The sequence below is a fragment of the Ranitomeya imitator genome, chromosome 2 (assembly GCF_032444005.1).
Source record: "Ranitomeya imitator isolate aRanImi1 chromosome 2, aRanImi1.pri, whole genome shotgun sequence".
In the NCBI taxonomy this organism is placed as follows: Eukaryota; Metazoa; Chordata; class Amphibia; order Anura; family Dendrobatidae; genus Ranitomeya; species Ranitomeya imitator.
In genome coordinates, this window is record NC_091283.1 from 244,857,552 (window position 1) to 244,878,815 (window position 21,264).

The window sequence follows — 21,264 nt, forward strand, 5'->3', positions numbered from 1 at the left end:
ACTACTGGCCCCCGTGTGCCCCCATATATCACTACTGGCCCCCGTGTGCCCCCATATATTACTACCGGCCCCCGTGTGCTCCCATATCTTACTACTGGCCCCCGTGTGCCCCCATATATTACTACTGGCCCACGTGTGCCCCCATATATCTCTACTGGCCCCCGTGTGCCCCCATATATCTCTACTGGCCCCCGTGTGCCCCCATATATTACTACTGGCCCCCGTGTCCCCCCATATATCACTACTGGCCCCCGTGTGCCCCCATATATTACTACTGGCCCCCGTGTGCTCCCATATATTACTACTGGCCCCCGTGTGCCCCCATATATTACTACTGGCCCCCGTGTGCCCCCGTATATTACTACTGGCCCCCGTGTGCCCCCGTATATTACTACTGGCCCACGTGTGCCCCCGTATATTACTACTGGCCCACGTGTGCCCCCATATATTACTACTGGCCCACGTGTGCCCCCATATATTACTACTGGCCCACGTGTGCCCCCATACATTACTGCTGGCCCTCGTGTGCCCCCATATATTACTACTGGTCCCCGTGTGCCCCCATATATCACTACTTTCCCCCGTGTGCCCCCATATATCACTACTGGCCCCCGTGTGCCCCCATATATTACTACTGGCCCCCGTGTGCCCCCATATATTACTACTGGCCCCCGTGTGCCCCCATATATTACTACTGGCCCCCGTGTGCCCCCATATATTACTACTGGCCCCCGTGTGCCCCTATATATTGCTACTGGCCCCCGTGTGCCCCCATATATTACTACTGGCCCCCGTGTGCCCCCATATATTACTACTGGCCTACGTGTGCCCCCATATATTACTACTGGCCCCCGTGTGCCCACATATATTACTACTGCCCCCATATATTACTACTGGCCCCCGTGTGCCCCCATATATTACTACTGGCCCCCGTGTGCCCCCATATATTACTACTGGCCCCCGTGTGCCCCCATATATTACTACTGGCCCCCGTGTGCCCCCATATATTACTACTGGCCCACGTGTGCCCCCATATATTACTACTGGCCCCCGTGTGCCCCCATATATTACTACTGGCCCCCGTGTGCCCCCATATATTACTACTGGCCCCCGTGTGCCCCCATATATTACTACTGGCCCCCATATATTACTAATGGCCCCTGTGTGCCCCCATATGTTACTACTGGCCCCCGTGTGCCCCCATATATTACTACTGGCCCCCGTGTGCCCCCATATATTACTACTGGCCCCCGTGTGCCCCCATATATTACTACTGGCCCACGTGTGCCCCCATATATTACTACTGGCCCCCGTGTGCCCCCATATATTACTACTGGCCCCCGTGTGCCCCCATATATTACTGGCCCCCGTGTGCCCCCATATATTACTACTGGCCCCCGTGTGCCCCCATATATTACTACTGGCCCCCATATATTACTACTGGCCCCTGTGTGCCCCCATATGTTACTACTGGCCCCCGTGTGCCCCCATATATTACTACTGGCCCCCGTGTGCCCCCATATATTACTACTGGCCCCCGTGTGCCCCCATATATTACTACTGGCCCACGTGTGCCCCCATATATTACTACTGGCCCCCGTGTGCCCCCATATATTACTACTGGCCCCCGTGTGCCCCCATATATTACTGGCCCCCGTGTGCCCCCATATATTACTACTGGCCCCCGTGTGCCCCCATATATTACTACTGGCCCCCATATATTACTACTGGCCCCTGTGTGCCCCCATATGTTACTACTGGCCCCCGTGTGCCCCCATATATTAGTAATGTCCCTATAGATAGAAGATTACAGTGCGGGGAAGACGGGAAACCTTCATATAGAGGCCGGTGGTGATGGAGTCAGTGACCGACTCTGGCCAAATCTGTCTCTAGAGAAGTAGTAGAAGATGAAGATGTCGTCCTCATCATGAAGTTGTTATTTCTCATGTCACGTGTAATGAATATCTCCTGCAGTATTGCTAATGCCGATTCCAGGGTCGGTAAATGAGACGAGAATTAGCGTTATGGAAGATGAGTCTATGAGAAACGTATTCAGCTGCCGACTCCGAGGAAGAAACTGCTTGTTGTCTGTGGCCTAAATATATAGGATTTATTAGTAGATGTAAAGAAGGAAACTAAATACTGTAAAATAATAAATCTCCTCATATGTTTCCCTTATTATCTCCAGTAATTGTATTATTACAGGATTCTTCTGATGTTACATCGGCTCATCTTCTCATTCAGGTCTCTACAATATCGGATCCTCCCAGTGAAGATCTTCTACAAAAGAACATTTTCCTGATTTACCCATCAAAGATGGATATGGACAGAGACAAGATGGCGGAGAGGATATTACACCTCACCCTAGAGATCCTCTTCCGGCTTACTGGAGAGGTGAGAGATTCTGATGACGTCACATTACATCATTCTTATCTATGGGAATAACAGATGGACAGAACTGGAGAGGTGAGGACTCTGGAAATGTCTGTAGTGAGATTTATTAATGTGTCTCTCCATTACCAGGATTACACAGTGGTGAAGAAGACCTCTAGTGATCGCTGTCAGGACCCTGTGTCTGAGGGATGGGGAAGACCCCTGAGCCCAATCACGGGGCCTCCACCTCACCCCCTGATCCATGAGGACATCAATGACCAGAAGATCCTAGAACTCACCTACAAGATGATTGAGCTGCTGACTGGAGAGGTGACACTGCTGGGAATGCTGGGACATTATACAGTAACACTATGAAGGGATCGGGGGATGATGGTATCATTGTATGTGTCAGGTTCCTATAAGGTGTCAGGATGTCGTTGTCTATTTCTCCATGGAGGAGTGGGAGTATTTAGAAGGACACAGAGATCTGTACAAGAACGTCATAATGGAGGTTCCCCAGCCCCTCACATCTCCAGGTAATAGACAGGACTAAATACACACGGCCTATAATTATCTGTATGGAAAGAATGAATTCACTCCCTGTATGTGTTTCCTCCAGATCTATCCAGTAAGAGGACAACACCAGAGAGATGTCCCCGTCCTCTTCTTCCACAGGACTGTAACCAAGAAGATCCCAATGCTCCTCAGGACCATCAGGTAGATGGAGAGAAGGTGTCTGGAGATCTCCCCTATGATGTGTAGACGCCGGTGAAGGTCTTGTGCTCAGTCTTGTTTTATCCACCAGTATTATATGTTTTATACTTGTGTAATGAGAACGGTGGAGATGGCAGGATTAGAGCTGATCATAGATGTGACTTCTCCATCTGTCGGTGACTTTTATAATATTTGTTTCAGGGTGAAGATCTGACCCATATTAATACTACAGAGACATATGTGAGGGGGGATGAGCGGTGTAAAGAGGAGATTCCCACATATGGCTACCCAGGTGAGTAGTGACCACTAAATGCAGAGAGGTCACAGATTCTTCTCATCACCGGCTGTGGCTGCATTATCGGTGGTGTAGTCCGGCCGTATTACCATGATCACCATTTTGCCTCTAGACCACAACATTCTCCTCCACCCAAAACTGTTCTAATGACTTTGATAATTGAAAGCCCTTTTCTATAGAACTTACAACCTGGTAGATCCACCTCCCCCTGGGTTTAGGAGAAGCTGTTACCTGCCCAGATCTGTGAACTATAAAGCCAAATGACAGCGTACGTAGAATGTGCTGACAAGATAGAAAATCACTTGAAGAAAAATATTCTGATGGGCCTGTAAGAGAAAGCGGAGGGTAATGATGCTGGTGGCTTCCTAGAACCCTGAGATCTTATCGGATGAATCTCCCTTCTCTCCCTTCTGTGCTGCTGAATGTGATCATATGGTCCCTACAAGACCAGGTCCAGTCTTTCTGGCCAAACTTCACTTTTATGATCGACAACATTAAATGTGCAGTGAGGCCAAGTGTGAATTTCTGGACAATAACAGAGTTTCCCTTTATCCGGACTTTTCAATTTGTATTAAAACCGACTACCAGGAGGATTGTGATAATTTACATAAACACATCACACCGGTGCCATGATATATCTCTGAGCTGTGCGTGGCTGATGGCTGTAATATACATTTATTCCCGCCTGCAGGAGATGTGTTGGCTCCAGCCCTGGTTTCATGGATTCACTCCACCTCATAAATTACATTGTTTTTGATCCTAAGAAATTCAGATTACTGCACAATCTCTCCTGAAATGGGGAGCAATATTATTTCCTCTAATCTTCTGGTCAGGATTCATAATATCTCCAATGGTCCACCATAGATGAATGCAACTCTGGTTTACTGCTGTGTAATCTGTATTTGTAGTTTTCAGCTAATGAGATTCCCGTGCTCTGGGGCGGGGCTGTGGGCGGGGCTTTGTGTGGTGCTGTGGGCGGGGCTTTGTGTGGTGCTCTGGGGCGGGGCTTTATGTGGTGCTCTGGGCGGGGCTTTATCTGGTGCTCTGGGGTGAGGCTGTGGGTGGGGCTTTATGTGGTGCTCTGGGCGGGGCTGTGGGTGGGGCTTTATGTGGTGCTCTGGGCGGGGCTTTATGTCGTGCGCAGGGCTTTATGTGGTGCTGTGGGAGGAGCTTTATGTGGTGCTCTGGGGCGGGGCTGTGGGCGGGGCTTTATGTGGTGCTCTGATTACATATTCATCTGTATTGGATTATAACAGGTCGCTGATCCCTCACTGACCTGCCCCCCATTTTTACATAATGCATATAATAGCATTGATAATTATTGTTGATAATGCCTATAATATTGTTGTTATTGGGAGGATTAGAAAAAAAAATTACATCCAGCAAAATGACTCCAGCGGCGCCTGTCCAGTAACATCTATCTCTTACTTATAGGCACAGGCGCTGCCATCATCGGTGACGTTTTGCTGGATGTAATTTTTTTCTAAGCCTCACAATATTATAGGCATTGTCAATAATAATATCAACACTATTATATGCATTATGTAAAAATGGGGGCAGGTCAGTGAGGGATCAGCGACCTGTCATAAGTCAATACAGATGAATATGTAATCAGCGCACCACATAAAACCCCGCCCACAGCCCCACCCATAGCACCACATAAAGCCCCGCCCACAGCCCCACCCATAGCACCACATAAAGCCCCGCCCACAGCCCGCCCCAGAGCACAGCATTAAGCTCCGCCCACAGCCCCGCCCCAGAGCACGAGAATCTCATTAACTGAAAACTACAAATACAAATTAAATAACAACCACAAGACGGATTTCATCACCAGGTATCAGTGTAATCAGTATGAAACTTGGTGGAATTATTAATCCAGCCATGGCCGATGCTGCAATATCATCGGCCACGGCTGGAGACCGTAATCTGCCCCCAGCCACCGAATGACGGCGGCGGATAGGAACGGCAAGCTTTTCCTCCGAAGGTGCTGTGCAGATGGTGGGGATCGGGGGGCCCAGCCTTTCCCTTCCCTGCCGCAAGACATCTGCGGCTGATAACTGCTATGGGGGGTCCCTCAGCCTCCCCAATGTAGCGCTGCTCCTGGGGTCGGATCCGTCTCCTCCACTTGGGGGGCTCTCGGTCCGGGCGCCTGTCTGCTGGAGGGTGAGTGCGGTGGCCGCTTTCATCATGCGGCCGGTTCCAGCATGCAGCCGCAGCTTTTGCCACAGACCGCTTCCAAGTGGCCACTTCCGGGTCCAGCGGCCGCGTCACTTCCGGGTCCAGCGGCCGCGTCACTTCTGGTTGCGGCCAGCTAGAGAGAATGGCGCCGGCAGCAACGCCGGCCTCATGTGAGGCATTACAGCGTGGTCAACCGCAGCGGCGGTAAGGAGGGCAGGATCAACCAGGTAAATCCTATATAAACATCCTAAGGGGGTCTTTATGCCTGAAATAACTGAAATACCCTGCATGCCCACTGCTCCAGTCCCTGACAGCAAGCAGCCTGACTGGTAAACTTATCATTCATTCCCTGACCTGAAATACCCTGCATGTCCACTGCTCCAGTCCCTGACAGCAAGCAGCCTGACTGGTAAACTTATCATTCATCCTCTGACCTGAAATACCCTGCATGCCCACTGCTCCAGTCCCTGACAGCAAGCAGCCTGACTGGTAAACTTATCATTCATTCTCTGTACTGAAATACCCTGCATGTCTATTGCTCCAGTCCCTGACAGCAAGCAGCCTGACTGGTAAACTTATCATTCATTCTCTGACCTGAAATATCCTGCATGCCCACTGCTCCAGTCCCTGACAGCAAGCAGCCTGACTGGTAAACTTATCATTCATCCTCTGACCTGAAATACCCTGCATGCCCACTGCTCCAGTCCCTGACAGCAAGCAGCCTGACTGGTAAACTTATCATTCATCCTCTGACCTGAAATACCCTGCATGCCCACTGCTCCAGTCCCTGACAGCAAGCAGCCTGACTGGTAAACTTATCATTCATTCTCTGACCTGAAATATCCTGCATGCCCACTGCTCCAGTCCCTGACAGCAAGCAGCCTGACTGGTAAACTTATCATTCATCCTCTGACCTGAAATACCCTGCATGCCCACTGCTCCAGTCCCTGACAGCAAGCAGCCTGACTGGTAAACTTATCATTCATCCTCTGACCTGAAATACCCTGCATGCCCACTGCTCCAGTCCCTGACAGCAAGCAGCCTGACTGGTAAACTTATCATTCATCCTCTGACCTGAAATACCCTGCATGCCCACTGCTCCAGTCCCTGACAGCAAGCAGCCTGACTGGTAAACTTATCATTCATTCTCTGACCTGAAATATCCTGCATGTCTACTGCTCCAGTCCCTGACAGCAAGCAGCCTGACTGGTAAACTTATCATTCATTCTCTGACCTGAAATATCCTGCATGTCTATTGCTCCAGTCCCTGACAGCAAGCAGCCTGACTGGTAAACTTATCATTCATTCTCTGAACTGAAATACCCTGCATGCCCACTGCTCCAGTCCCTGACAGCAAGCAGTCTGACTGGTAAACTTATCATTCATTCTCTGACCTGAAATATCCTGCATGTCTATTGCTCCAGTCCCTGACAGCAAGCAGCCTGACTGGTAAACTTATCATTCATTCTCTGACCTGAAATACCCTGCATGTCTACTGCTCCAGTCCCTGACAGCAAGCAGTCTGACTGGTAAACTTATCATTCATTCTCTGACCTGAAATATCCTGCATGTCTACTGCTCCAGTCCCTGACAGCAAGCAGTCTGACTGGTAAACTTATCATTCATTCCCTGACCTGAAATACCCTGCATGTCCACTGCTCCAGTCCCTGACAGCAAGCAGCCTGACTGGTAAACTTATCATTCATTCTCTGACCTGAAATACCCTGCATGTCTACTGCTCCAGTCCCTGACAGCAAGCATCCTGACTGGTAAACTTATCATTCATTCTCTGACCTGAAATACCCTGCATGTCTATTGCTCCAGTCCCTGACAGCAAGCAGTCTGACTGGTAAACTTATCATTCATTCTCTGTACTGAAATACCCTGCATGCCCACTGCTCCAGTCCCTGACAGCAAGCAGCCTGACTGGTAAACTTATCATTCATTCTCTGACCTGAAATACCCTGCATGTCTACTGCTCCAGTCCCTGACAGCAAGCAGCCTGACTGGTAAACTTATCATTCATTCTCTGACCTGAAATACCCTGCATGCCCACTGCTCCAGTCCCTGACAGCAAGCAGCCTGACTGGTAAACTTATCATTCATTCTCTGACCTGAAATACCCTGCATGCCCACTGCTCCAGTCCCTGACAGCAAGCAGTCTGACTGGTAAACTTATCATTCATTCCCTGAACTGAAATACCCTGCATGTCTACTGCTCCAGTCCCTGACAGCAAGCAGTCTGACTGGTAAACTTATCATTCATTCCCTGAACTGAAATACCCTGCATGTCTACTGCTCCAGTCCCTGACAGCAAGCAGCCTGACTGGTAAACTTATCATTCATTCTCTGACCTGAAATACCCTGCATGTCTACTGCTCCAGTCCCTGACAGCAAGCAGTCTGACTGGTAAACTTATCATTCATTCTCTGACCTGAAATACCCTGCATGTCTACTGCTCCAGTCCCTGACAGCAAGCATCCTGACTGGTAAACTTATCATTCATTCTCTGACCTGAAATACCCTGCATGTCTATTGCTCCAGTCCCTGACAGCAAGCAGTCTGACTGGTAAACTTATCATTCATTCTCTGTACTGAAATACCCTGCATGCCCACTGCTCCAGTCCCTGACAGCAAGCAGCCTGACTGGTAAACTTATCATTCATTCTCTGACCTGAAATACCCTGCATGTCTACTGCTCCAGTCCCTGACAGCAAGCAGCCTGACTGGTAAACTTATCATTCATTCTCTGACCTGAAATACCCTGCATGCCCACTGCTCCAGTCCCTGACAGCAAGCAGCCTGACTGGTAAACTTATCATTCATTCTCTGACCTGAAATACCCTGCATGCCCACTGCTCCAGTCCCTGACAGCAAGCAGTCTGACTGGTAAACTTATCATTCATTCCCTGAACTGAAATACCCTGCATGTCTACTGCTCCAGTCCCTGACAGCAAGCAGCCTGACTGGTAAACTTATCATTCATTCCCTGAACTGAAATACCCTGCATGCTCACTGCTCCAGTCCCTGACAGCAAGCAGCCTGACTGGTAAACTTATTATTCATTCTCTGTACTGAAATACCCTGCATGTCCACTGCTCCAGTCCCTGACAGCAAGCAGCCTGACTGGTAAACTTATCATTCATTCTCTGACCTGAAATACCCTGCATGTCTACTGCTCCAGTCCCTGACAGCAAGCATCCTGACTGGTAAACTTATCATTCATTCTCTGACCTGAAATACCCTGCATGTCTACTGCTCCAGTCCCTGACAGCAAGCAGCTTGACTGGTAAACTTATCATTCATTCTCTGTACTGAAATACCCTGCATGTCCACTGCTCCAGTCCCTGACAGCAAGCAGCCTGACTGGTAAACTTATCATTCATTCTCTGACCTGAAATACCCTGCATGTCTACTGCTCCAGTCCCTGACAGCAAGCATCCTGACTGGTAAACTTATCATTCATTCTCTGACCTGAAATACCCTGCATGCCCACTGCTCCAGTCCCTGACAGCAAGCAGCTTGACTGGTAAACTTATCATTCATTCTCTGACCTGAAATACCCTGCATGTCTACTGCTCCAGTCCCTGACAGCAAGCAGCCTGACTGGTAAACTTATCATTCATTCCCTGAACTGAAATACCCTGCATGCCCACTGCTCCAGTCCCTGACAGCAAGCAGTCTGACTGGTAAACTTATCATTCATTCCCTGAACTGAAATACCCTGCATGTCTATTGCTCCAGTCCCTGACAGCAAGCAGCCTGACTGGTAAACTTATCATTCATTCCCTGAACTGAAATACCCTGCATGTCCACTGCTCCAGTCCCTGACAGCAAGCAGTCTGACTGGTAAACTTATCATTCATCCTCTGACCTGAAATACCCTGCATGTCCACTGCTCCAGTCCCTGACAGCAAGCAGCCTGACTGGTAAACTTATCATTCATCCTCTGACCTGAAATACCCTGCATGTCCACTGCTCCAGTCCCTGACAGCAAGCAGTCTGACTGGTAAACTTATCATTCATTCTCTGACCTGAAATACCCTGCATGTCTACTGCTCCAGTCCCTGACAGCAAGCAGTCTGACTGGTAAACTTATCATTCATCCTCTGACCTGAAATACCCTGCATGTCCACTGCTCCAGTCCCTGACAGCAAGCAGCCTGACTGGTAAACTTATCATTCATCCTCTGACCTGAAATACCCTGCATGTCCCCTGCTCCAGTCCCTGACAGCAAGCAGCCTGACTGGTAAACTTATCATTCATTCTCTGAACTGAAATACCCTGCATGTCTACTGCTCCAGTCCCTGACAGCAAGCAGTCTGACTGGTAAACTTATCATTCATCCTCTGACCTGAAATACCCTGCATGTCCACTGCTCCAGTCCCTGACAGCAAGCAGTCTGACTGGTAAACTTATCATTCATTCTCTGACCTGAAATACCCTGCATGTCTACTGCTCCAGTCCCTGACAGCAAGCAGTCTGACTGGTAAACTTATCATTCATCCTCTGACCTGAAATACCCTGCATGTCTACTGCTCCAGTCCCTGACAGCAAGCATCCTGACTGGTAAACTTATCATTCATTCTCTGACCTGAAATACCCTGCATGTCTATTGCTCCAGTCCCTGACAGCAAGCAGCTTGACTGGTAAACTTTATCATTCATTCTCTGTACTGAAATACCCTGCATGTCCACTGCTCCAGTCCCTGACAGCAAGCAGCCTGACTGGTAAACTTATCATTCATTCTCTGACCTGAAATACCCTGCATGTCTATTGCTCCAGTCCCTGACAGCAAGCAGCTTGACTGGTAAACTTATCATTCATTCTCTGTACTGAAATACCCTGCATGTCCACTGCTCCAGTCCCTGACAGCAAGCAGCCTGACTGGTAAACTTATCATTCATTCTCTGACCTGAAATACCCTGCATGTCTACTGCTCCAGTCCCTGACAGCAAGCAGCCTGACTGGTAAACTTATCATTCATTCCCTGAACTGAAATACCCTGCATGCCCACTGCTCCAGTCCCTGACAGCAAGCAGCTTGACTGGTAAACTTATCATTCATTCTCTGACCTGAAATACCCTGCATGTCTACTGCTCCAGTCCCTGACAGCAAGCAGCCTGACTGGTAAACTTATCATTCATTCCCTGAACTGAAATACCCTGCATGCCCACTGCTCCAGTCCCTGACAGCAAGCAGTCTGACTGGTAAACTTATCATTCATTCCCTGAACTGAAATACCCTGCATGTCTATTGCTCCAGTCCCTGACAGCAAGCAGCCTGACTGGTAAACTTATCATTCATTCCCTGAACTGAAATACCCTGCATGTCCACTGCTCCAGTCCCTGACAGCAAGCAGCCTGACTGGTAAACTTATCATTCATCCTCTGACCTGAAATACCCTGCATGTCTACTGCTCCAGTCCCTGACAGCAAGCATCCTGACTGGTAAACTTATCATTCATTCTCTGACCTGAAATACCCTGCATGTCTATTGCTCCAGTCCCTGACAGCAAGCAGCTTGACTGGTAAACTTATCATTCATTCTCTGTACTGAAATACCCTGCATGTCCACTGCTCCAGTCCCTGACAGCAAGCAGCCTGACTGGTAAACTTATCATTCATTCTCTGACCTGAAATACCCTGCATGTCCACTGCTCCATTCCCTGACAGCAAGCAGCCTGACTGGTAAACTTATCATTCATTCTCTGACCTGAAATACCCTGCATGTCTACTGCTCCAGTCCCTGACAGCAAGCATCCTGACTGGTAAACTTATCATTCATTCTCTGACCTGAAATACCCTGCATGTCTATTGCTCCAGTCCCTGACAGCAAGCAGCTTGACTGGTAAACTTATCATTCATTCTCTGTACTGAAATACCCTGCATGTCCACTGCTCCAGTCCCTGACAGCAAGCAGCCTGACTGGTAAACTTATCATTCATTCTCTGACCTGAAATACCCTGCATGTCTACTGCTCCAGTCCCTGACAGCAAGCATCCTGACTGGTAAACTTATCATTCATTCTCTGACCTGAAATACCCTGCATGCCCACTGCTCCAGTCCCTGACAGCAAGCAGCTTGACTGGTAAACTTATCATTCATTCTCTGACCTGAAATACCCTGCATGTCTACTGCTCCAGTCCCTGACAGCAAGCAGCCTGACTGGTAAACTTATCATTCATTCCCTGAACTGAAATACCCTGCATGCCCACTGCTCCAGTCCCTGACAGCAAGCAGTCTGACTGGTAAACTTATCATTCATTCCCTGAACTGAAATACCCTGCATGTCCACTGCTCCAGTCCCTGACAGCAAGCAGTCTGACTGGTAAACTTATCATTCATCCTCTGACCTGAAATACCCTGCATGTCCACTGCTCCAGTCCCTGACAGCAAGCAGCCTGACTGGTAAACTTATCATTCATCCTCTGACCTGAAATACCCTGCATGTCCACTGCTCCAGTCCCTGACAGCAAGCAGTCTGACTGGTAAACTTATCATTCATTCTCTGACCTGAAATACCCTGCATGTCTACTGCTCCAGTCCCTGACAGCAAGCAGTCTGACTGGTAAACTTATCATTCATCCTCTGACCTGAAATACCCTGCATGTCCACTGCTCCAGTCCCTGACAGCAAGCAGCCTGACTGGTAAACTTATCATTCATCCTCTGACCTGAAATACCCTGCATGTCCCCTGCTCCAGTCCCTGACAGCAAGCAGCCTGACTGGTAAACTTATCATTCATTCTCTGAACTGAAATACCCTGCATGTCTACTGCTCCAGTCCCTGACAGCAAGCAGTCTGACTGGTAAACTTATCATTCATCCTCTGACCTGAAATACCCTGCATGTCCACTGCTCCAGTCCCTGACAGCAAGCAGCCTGACTGGTAAACTTATCATTCATCCTCTGACCTGAAATACCCTGCATGTCCACTGCTCCAGTCCCTGACAGCAAGCAGTCTGACTGGTAAACTTATCATTCATTCTCTGACCTGAAATACCCTGCATGTCTACTGCTCCAGTCCCTGACAGCAAGCAGTCTGACTGGTAAACTTATCATTCATCCTCTGACCTGAAATACCCTGCATGTCCACTGCTCCAGTCCCTGACAGCAAGCAGCCTGACTGGTAAACTTATCATTCATCCTCTGACCTGAAATACCCTGCATGTCCCCTGCTCCAGTCCCTGACAGCAAGCAGTCTGACTGGTAAACTTATCATTCATTCTCTGACCTGAAATATCCTGCATGCCCACTGCTCCAGTCCCTGACAGCAAGCAGCCTGACTGGTAAACTTATCATTCATCCTCTGACCTGAAATATCCTGCATGTCTACTGCTCCAGTCCCTGACAGCAAGCAGTCTGACTGGTAAACTTATCATTCATTCTCTGACCTGAAATACCCTGCATGCCCACTGCTCCAGTCCCTGACAGCAAGCAGCCTGACTGGTAAACTTATCATTCATTCTCTGACCTGAAATACCCTGCATGCCCACTGCTCCAGTCCCTGACAGCAAGCATCCTGACTGGTAAACTTATCATTCATTCTCTGACCTGAATTATCCTGCATGTCCACTGCTCCAGTCCCTGACAGCAAGCAGCCTGACTGGTAAACTTATCATTCATTCTCTGACCTGAATTATCCTGCATGTCTACTGCTCCAGTCCCTGACAGCAAGCAGCCTGACTGGTAAACTTATCATTCATTCTCTGACCTGAAATACCCTGCATGCCCACTGCTCCAGTCCCTGACAGCAAGCAGCCTGACTGGTAAACTTATCATTCATTCCCTGACCTGAAATACCCTGCATGTCTACTGCTCCAGTCCCTGACAGCAAGCAGCCTGACTGGTAAACTTATCATTCATTCTCTGACCTGAAATACCCTGCATGCCCACTGCTCCAGTCCCTGACAGCAAGCAGCCTGACTGGTAAACTTATCATTCATTCCCTGACCTGAAATACCCTGCATGTCTACTGCTCCAGTCCCTGACAGCAAGCAGTCTGACTGGTAAACTTATCATTCATTCTCTGACCTGAATTATCCTGCATGTCCACTGCTCCAGTCCCTGACAGCAAGCAGTCTGACTGGTAAACTTATCATTCATTCTCTGACCTGAATTATCCTGCATGTCCACTGCTCCAGTCCCTGACAGCAAGCAGCCTGACTGGTAAACTTATCATTCATTCTCTGACCTGAAATACCCTGCATGTCTATTGCGCCATTCCCTGACAGCAAGCAGCCTGACTGGTAAACTTATCATTCATTCCCTGAACTGAAATACCCTGCATGCCCACTGCTCCAGTCCCTGACAGCAAGCAGCCTGAATGGTAAACTTATCATTCATTCTCTGACCTGAATTATCCTGCATGTCCACTGCTCCAGTCCCTGACAGCAAGCAGTCTGACTGGTAAACTTATCATTCATCCTCTGACCTGAAATACCCTGCATGTCTACTGCTCCAGTCCCTGACAGCAAGCAGCCTGACTGGTAAACTTATCATTCATTCTCTGACCTGAAATACCCTGCATGCCCACTGCTCCAGTCCCTGACAGCAAGCATCCTGACTGGTAAACTTATCATTCATTCTCTGACCTGAATTATCCTGCATGTCCACTGCTCCAGTCCCTGACAGCAAGCAGTCTGAATGGTATCGGAGTGATTCTTTCTTCGGCATTGAATCCTGCATATATCTATATTTGTTAGCCATCTTTTTATGCAATTGTTTTTGTTTCTAGATATTTAACTCACTTCTTTTTGTCCTTATGCAGAGAGATCACATAACTGTTTCAAAGCGGTATATGATCCATGTAGACCTGGACATTTGTTTATCTGTTCACTACATTTATTGTGTCCTGTTGTCTCAACTGAGTTAGATTGATTGGTAACGAGAGGGGGAAAAAAAAAGTAAGATCTATGAGCCAGCCTTCTATAAATGTAGACATACTTTGGGGAAGCATTCATGCACTATTATTCGTGTACTTTTATTCAAAGTACTTTTTTCTAAGTACTTCGGCTGTTATAACATGGCAGTGAGACAGGAAAGAAAAACTAAATCTATTCCCTGTTCATTTGGCACAGAACTAATACTCACCATTAGGGTTGAGCGTAACGGGTCATTCATTTTCAAAAGTCGCCGACTTTTGGCAAAGTCGGGTTTCATGAAACCCGATCCGACCCCTGTGCAGGGTCGGCCATGCGGTACGCGACTTTCGCACCAAAGTCGCGTTTCAATGACGCGAAAAGCGCCATTTCTCAGCCAATGAAGGTAAACGCAGAGTGTGGGCAGTGTGATGACATAGGTCCTGGTCCCCACCATCTTAGAGAAGGGCATTGCAGTGATTGGTTTGCTGTCTGCGGCGTCACAGGGGCTATAAAGGGGCGTTCCCGCCGACCGCCATGTTACTGCTGCTGATCTGAGCATAGGGAGAGGTTGCTGCCGCTTCATCAGAAGCAGGGATAGCGTTAGGCAGGGTCCATTAACCACCAAACCGCTTGTGCTGTAGCGATTTCCACTGCCCAACACCACCTTCGGTGTGCAGGGACAGTGGAAGCTACATTTTTTTTTTTTATCAGCGCTGTAGCTCATTGGGCTGCCCTAGAAGGCTCCCTGATAGCTGCATTGCTGTGTGTACGCCGCTGTGCAAACCAACTGCTTTTTTCAAAGCACAAATCCTCTTGTTCCTTCCTTTCTGCACAGCTATCTTGTTTATTTGTCCACACTTTTTATTTAATTTGTGCATCAGTCCACTCCTTATTGCTGCCTGCCATACCTGGCTGAGATTACTGCAGGGAGATAGTAATTGAAGGACACTCCCTGTTTTTTTTTTTTTTTTGTGGGAGATTAAGATTGACATTTCTGCTAGAGTGCCATCCCTGTCTGTGCCATCTCTCACTCAGTGGGCCATAGAAAGCCTATTTATTTTTTTTTTTTGCTTTATTTGGGTTCTAAATTCTACCTGAAAAAATCAATAAATCAATCAGTGGGAGATTAATATTGGCCTTTGGGCTTGCGTGCCATCTCTCTCTCTCAGATAGTGGGCCATAGAAAGCCTATTTATTTGTTTTTTTATTGGGTTTATAAATTTTCCCTGGAACCAAAAAAAAAAAAGTGGGAGATTAATATTGGCCTCTGGGCTTGTGTGCCAGTCCTGAGCGTGCCATCTCTCTCACAAATAGTGGGCCATAGAAAGCCTATTTATTTATTTTTTTTTGGTTTTATAAATTCTCCCTTAAAAAAAAAAGGGAGATTAATATTGGCCTTTGGGCTTGTGTGCCAGTCCTAAGCGTGCCATCTCTCTCTGTCTCTCAGATAGTGGGCCATAGAAAGCCTATTTATTATTTTTTTTATTGGGTTTATAAATTTTCCCTGGAACAAAAAAAAAAAAGTGGGAGATAAATATTGGCCTCTGGGCTTGTGTGCCACTCCTGACTCCTGTGTGCGTCATCTCTCACTCAGTGGGCCATAGAAAGCCTTTTTTTGTTTTGTTTTCTAAATTCTCCCTGAAAAAATAATTTTATTTTATGTGGTTTCTAAATTCTTCCTGAAAAAATCATTTTATTCTATTATTTTTTTTTCCTAAAGTCTCCCTGAAAAAAAAAAAAAAAAAATCAAATCAGTGGGAGATTAATATTTACATTTGTGCTTCAGTGACAGTCCTGCGTGTGTGGCATCTCTCTCATTTGTTGCCACCAACAACAGAGTGTGTAACATTGTGCCTGATTTTCGTTGTGGTCTCACTCACCTGTAAGGGGGTAGCTAAATCATACTGAAGTTATAGCTCACCGTGTAATTTGTGTGACAGCAACAAATACCGTTAGTTTGTTTACGTTTTTAAAACAATGAGGAAGTATGGTGGAAGAGGTCGTGGCCGGGGGCGTTCATTGTCAGCTGGTAATGAGGGTAGTGGTAGTGGTGGAGCATCAGCTGGTCGTGGGAAAAAAAATATTGCACCTAAGTCTGGAGCTGTGGAGCCAGGTTCGTCGTCAGGCTACACAAGGCCTCGAACGCTCCCTTTTCTGGGAGTAGGAAAACCGCTTTTAAAGCCGGAGCAGCAAGAGCAAGTTTTGGCTTATCTTGCTGACTCAGCCTCTAGCTCTTTTGCCTCCTCTCGTGAAACTGGTAAATGTCAAAGCAGCGCGTCGTTAGTGGATGTTCACGGTCAGGGACAAGTCGCTTCCTTGTCCTCTTCAGCAAAAACAACAACAGAGAAGAATGCAGCAGGCGACACAACGGGTTACTCCATGGAGCTCTTTACACATACCGTCCCTGGCTTAGAAAGTGAAGCAGTTAACAGTCCATGCCCATTACAAGTTGAATCTGACATGGAGTGCACTGATGCACAGCCACAGCCAGACTACTATGCTGGTCCTTTGACTCAGACCACAACATTGCCCTCGCAGGGTGCTGATCAAGAATCAGACCCTGATGAGACTATGTTGCCCCATCACGAACGCTATACCACCGACCGACACGGTGACACAGACGAAGTTGCACACGAGCTACAAGAAGAGGTAATAGATGACCCAGTTCTTGACCCCGATTGGCAGCCATTGGGGGAACAGGGTGCAGGCGGCAGCAGTTCTGAAGCGGAGGAGGAGGGGCCGCAGCAGGCATCAACATCGCAACAGGTTCCATCTGCCGGGCCCGTATCTTGCCCAAAACGCGTGGCAAAGCCAAAACCTGTTGGAGGACAGCGTGGCCATCCGGTTAAAGCTCAGTCTGCAATGCCTGAAAAGGTATCCGATGCTAGAAAGAGGGCAGTCTGGCATTTTTTTAAACAACATCCAATTGATCAGCGCAAAGTCATCTGTCAAAAATGTTCAACTACCTTAAGCAGAGGACAGAATCTGAAAAGTCTCAATACAAGTTGCATGCATAGACATTTAACCACCATGCATTTGCAAGCCTGGACTAACTACCAAACATCCCTTAAGGTTGTAGCACCCTCGGCCAATGAAGCTAGTCCGCAACGCAACATCCCTTCCGGCAGTGTAAGGCCACCATTTTCCGCACCACCTGCAGTATCTGTGCAGGTTTCTTTGCCAGGCCAAAGCAGTCAGGGTCAGGGAATCACCAGTTTCGTAGTAGGAAACACTGCATCTAGGGCACCGGCGGCAACAATACCATCTCCCACCGTCTCTCAGTCTGCCATGTCCACCGGCACCCCCGCTAGTTCCACGATCTCCAGCTCTCCAGTCCAGCTCACCCTACATGAGACTATGGTTAGAAAAAGGAAGTACTTAGCCTCGCATCCGTGTACACAGGGTTTGAACGCACACATAGCTAGACTAATCTCGTTAGAGATGATGCCCTACCGGTTAGTTGAAAGCGAAGCTTTCAAAGCCCTGATGGACTACGCTGTACCACGCTACGAGCTACCCAGTCGACACTTTTTTTCCAGAAAAGCCATCCCAGCCCTCCACCAGCATGTTAAAGAGCGCATCGTCCATGCACTCAGGCAATCTGTGAGCACAAAGGTGCACCTGACAACAGATGCATGGACCAGTAGGCATGGCCAGGGACGTTACATGTCCATCACGGCACACTGGGTAAATGTGGTGGATGCAGGGTCCACAGGGGACAGCAAGTTTGGGACAGTTCTGCCTAGCCCACGGTCTAGGAAACAATTGGCTGTAGCCGTTCGCACCCCCTCCTCCTCCTCTTCGTCCTCCTGCAGAAGCGAGAGCTCGTCCACAGACCGCAGTCGCACAACCACTCCATCCGCAGCTGCCACTGTTGCACACCAGGTCTCCCATTATGGGGCAGCTACTGGCAAACGTCAGCAGGCTGTATTGGCTATGAAGTGTTTGGGGGACAACAGACACACCGCGGAAGTTCTGTCCGAGTTCTTGCAGAAAGAAACGCAGTCGTGGCTGGGCACTGTAGATCTTGAGGCAGGCAAGGTAGTGAGTGATAACGGAAGGAATTTCATGGCTGCCATCTCCCTTTCCCAACTGAAACACATTCCTTGCCTGGCTCACACCTTAAACCTGGTGGTGCAGTGCTTCCTGAAAAGTTATCCGGGGTTATCCGACCTGCTCCTCAAAGTGCGTGGACTTTGCTCACATATCCGCCGTTCGCCCGTACACTCCAGCCGTATGCAGACCTATCAGCGTTCTTTGAACCTTCCCCAGCATCGCCTAATCATAGACGTTGCAACAAGGTGGAACTCAACACTGCACATGCTTCAGAGACTGTGTGAACAGAGGCGGGCTGTTATGTTTTTGTGGGAGGATACACATACACGGGCAGGCAGTAGGATGGCAGACATGGAGTTGTCAGGTGTGCAGTGGTCGAAGATTCAAGACATGTGTCAAGTCCTTCAGTGTTTTGAGGAATGCACACGGCTGGTTAGTGCAGACAACGCCATAATAAGCATGAGCATCCCCCTAATGCGTCTGCTGATGCAAAGTTTGACACACATAAAGGATCAGGCGTCTGCAGCTGAGGAAGAGGAAAGCCTTGATGACAGTCAGCCATTGTCTGGCCAGGGCAGTGTACAGGACGAGGTAGCGGGCGAAGAGGAGGAGGAGGACGAGGAGGATGATGGGGATGATTATATTTTTAATGAGGAAGCTTTTCCGGGGCCACTGGAAATTGGTGGCGCGGCAAGGCCGGGTTCTGGTTTTTGGAGGGACACAAGTGACGTGGATTTGCCTGAAACTGCCCCTCAACCAAGCACAACCGCAGATTTGAGAACTGGAACTTTGGCCCACATGGCGGATTATGCCTTACGTATCCTCAAAAGGGACACACGCATAACTAAAATGATGAATGATGACGATTACTGGTTGGCCTGCCTCCTTGATCCTCGCTATAAAGGCAAATTGCAAAATATAATGCCACATGAGAACTTGGAACTAATATTAGCAACCAAACAATCAACTCTTGTTGACCGTTTGCTTCTGGCATTCCCTGCACACAGCGCCCGTGATCGTTCTCACACGAGCTGCAGGGGCCAGCAGACCAGAGGAGTTAGAGGGGCAGAAATCAGAAGTGGCGTTGGCCAGAGGGGTTTTCTGACGAGGTTGTGGAGTGATTTTGCTATGACCACAGACAGGACAGGTACTGCAGCATCAATTCAAAGTGACAGGAGACAACATTTGTCCAGTATGGTTACAAACTATTTTTCATCCCTTATCGATGTTCTCCCTCAACCGTCATTCCCATTTGATTACTGGTCATCCAAATTAGACACCTGGCCAGAATTGGCAGAATATGCATTGCAGGAGCTTGCTTGCCCGGCAGCTAGTGTCCTATCAGAAAGAGTATTCAGTGCTGCAGGTTCAATACTAACAGAAAAAAGGACTCGTCTGGCTACCCAAAATGTAGATGATCTAACCTTCATTAAAATGAACCACAACTGGATTTCGAAATCTTTTGCCCCACCTTGCCCGGCTGACACCTAGCTTTCCTATGAAAAGGTCTTGCCTGTGGACTATTCTGAATGCCTTTTCCAATCTCGTAATTTTCTGCACCTGATTGTCCAGCATACGACATGTTTACACCTCACTAAATGGCCAAACTCCCCACACGGGGCCGTGGTATCGACACTTGGCGACAGCACCCGTGAGAGTGCAGTTTGTCTGAAGAGGTGGGTGTGCCCGCTTTTGGTCGACGGCACTGCCACTGGGTCCCTCCTAGTACAATAAAGTGTCTCTGGCGGTGGTGGTGCGCACCCAACGTCAGACACACCGTTGTAATATGAGGGGCCCTGGGCCTGTACCGCCGGCCACAAGACAGTTCCCCCCCCCCCCCCCCAGCTCAAACAGTGCTCTACCACTTGCAAAATTATCTCACAGCTCCACCAATGTTTAGTCTATGCGCTGACATCCTTCAATGCCTGCCACTGACAATACCATTGTATTGACATTTTTGTTATGTTAGGCCTTCGATGCCTGTCTGTGGTCACTCCTTCCACTAGGCCTCCACTGACCACACCACTGCTGCCCGTGTACCCCTGTAACCAATTTAAAATTGCCTACAGCCATGTGTTATTATTTTAGGCCTTTGATGCCTGTCTGCGGTCACTCCTTCCACTAGGCCTCCACTGACCACACCACTGCTGCCCGTGTACCCCTGGAACCAATTTAAAATTGCCTACAGCCATGTGTTATTATTTTAGGCCTTCGATGCCTGTCTGCGGTCACTCCTTCCACTAGGCCTCCACTGATCACACCACTGCTGCCCGTGTACCCCTGGAACCAATTTAAAATTGCCTACAGCCATGTGTTATTATTTTAGGCCTTCGATGCCTGTCTGCGGTCACTCCTTCCACTAGGCCTCCACTGACCACACCACTGCTGCCCGTGTATCCCTGGAACCAATTTAAAATTGCCTACAGCCATGTGTTATTATTTTAGGCCTTCGATGCCTGTCTGCGGTCACTCCTTCCACTAGGCCTCCACTGACCACACCACTGCTGCCCGTGTACCCCTGGAACCAATTTAAAATTGCCTACAGCCATGTGTTATTATTTTAGGCCTTCGATACCTGTCTGCGGTCACTCCTTCCACTAGGCCTCCACTGACCACACCACTGCTGCCCGTGTACCCCTGGAACCAATTTAAAATTGCCTACAGCCATGTGTTATTATTTTAGGCGTTCGATGCCTGTCTGCGGTCACTCCTTCCACTAGGCCTCCACTGACCACACCACTGCTGCCCGTGTACCCCTGGAACCAATTTAAAATTGCCTACAG

General features: G+C 48.5%; 1 protein-coding gene across 1 annotated transcript in view; it reads left to right on the forward strand.

Annotated features, from left to right (window-relative positions):
* LOC138666345 (oocyte zinc finger protein XlCOF22-like) overlaps positions 1-21,264 on the forward strand; it is a 177,445-nt gene that overhangs the window by 134,751 nt on the left and 21,430 nt on the right. The window lies entirely within an intron of this gene.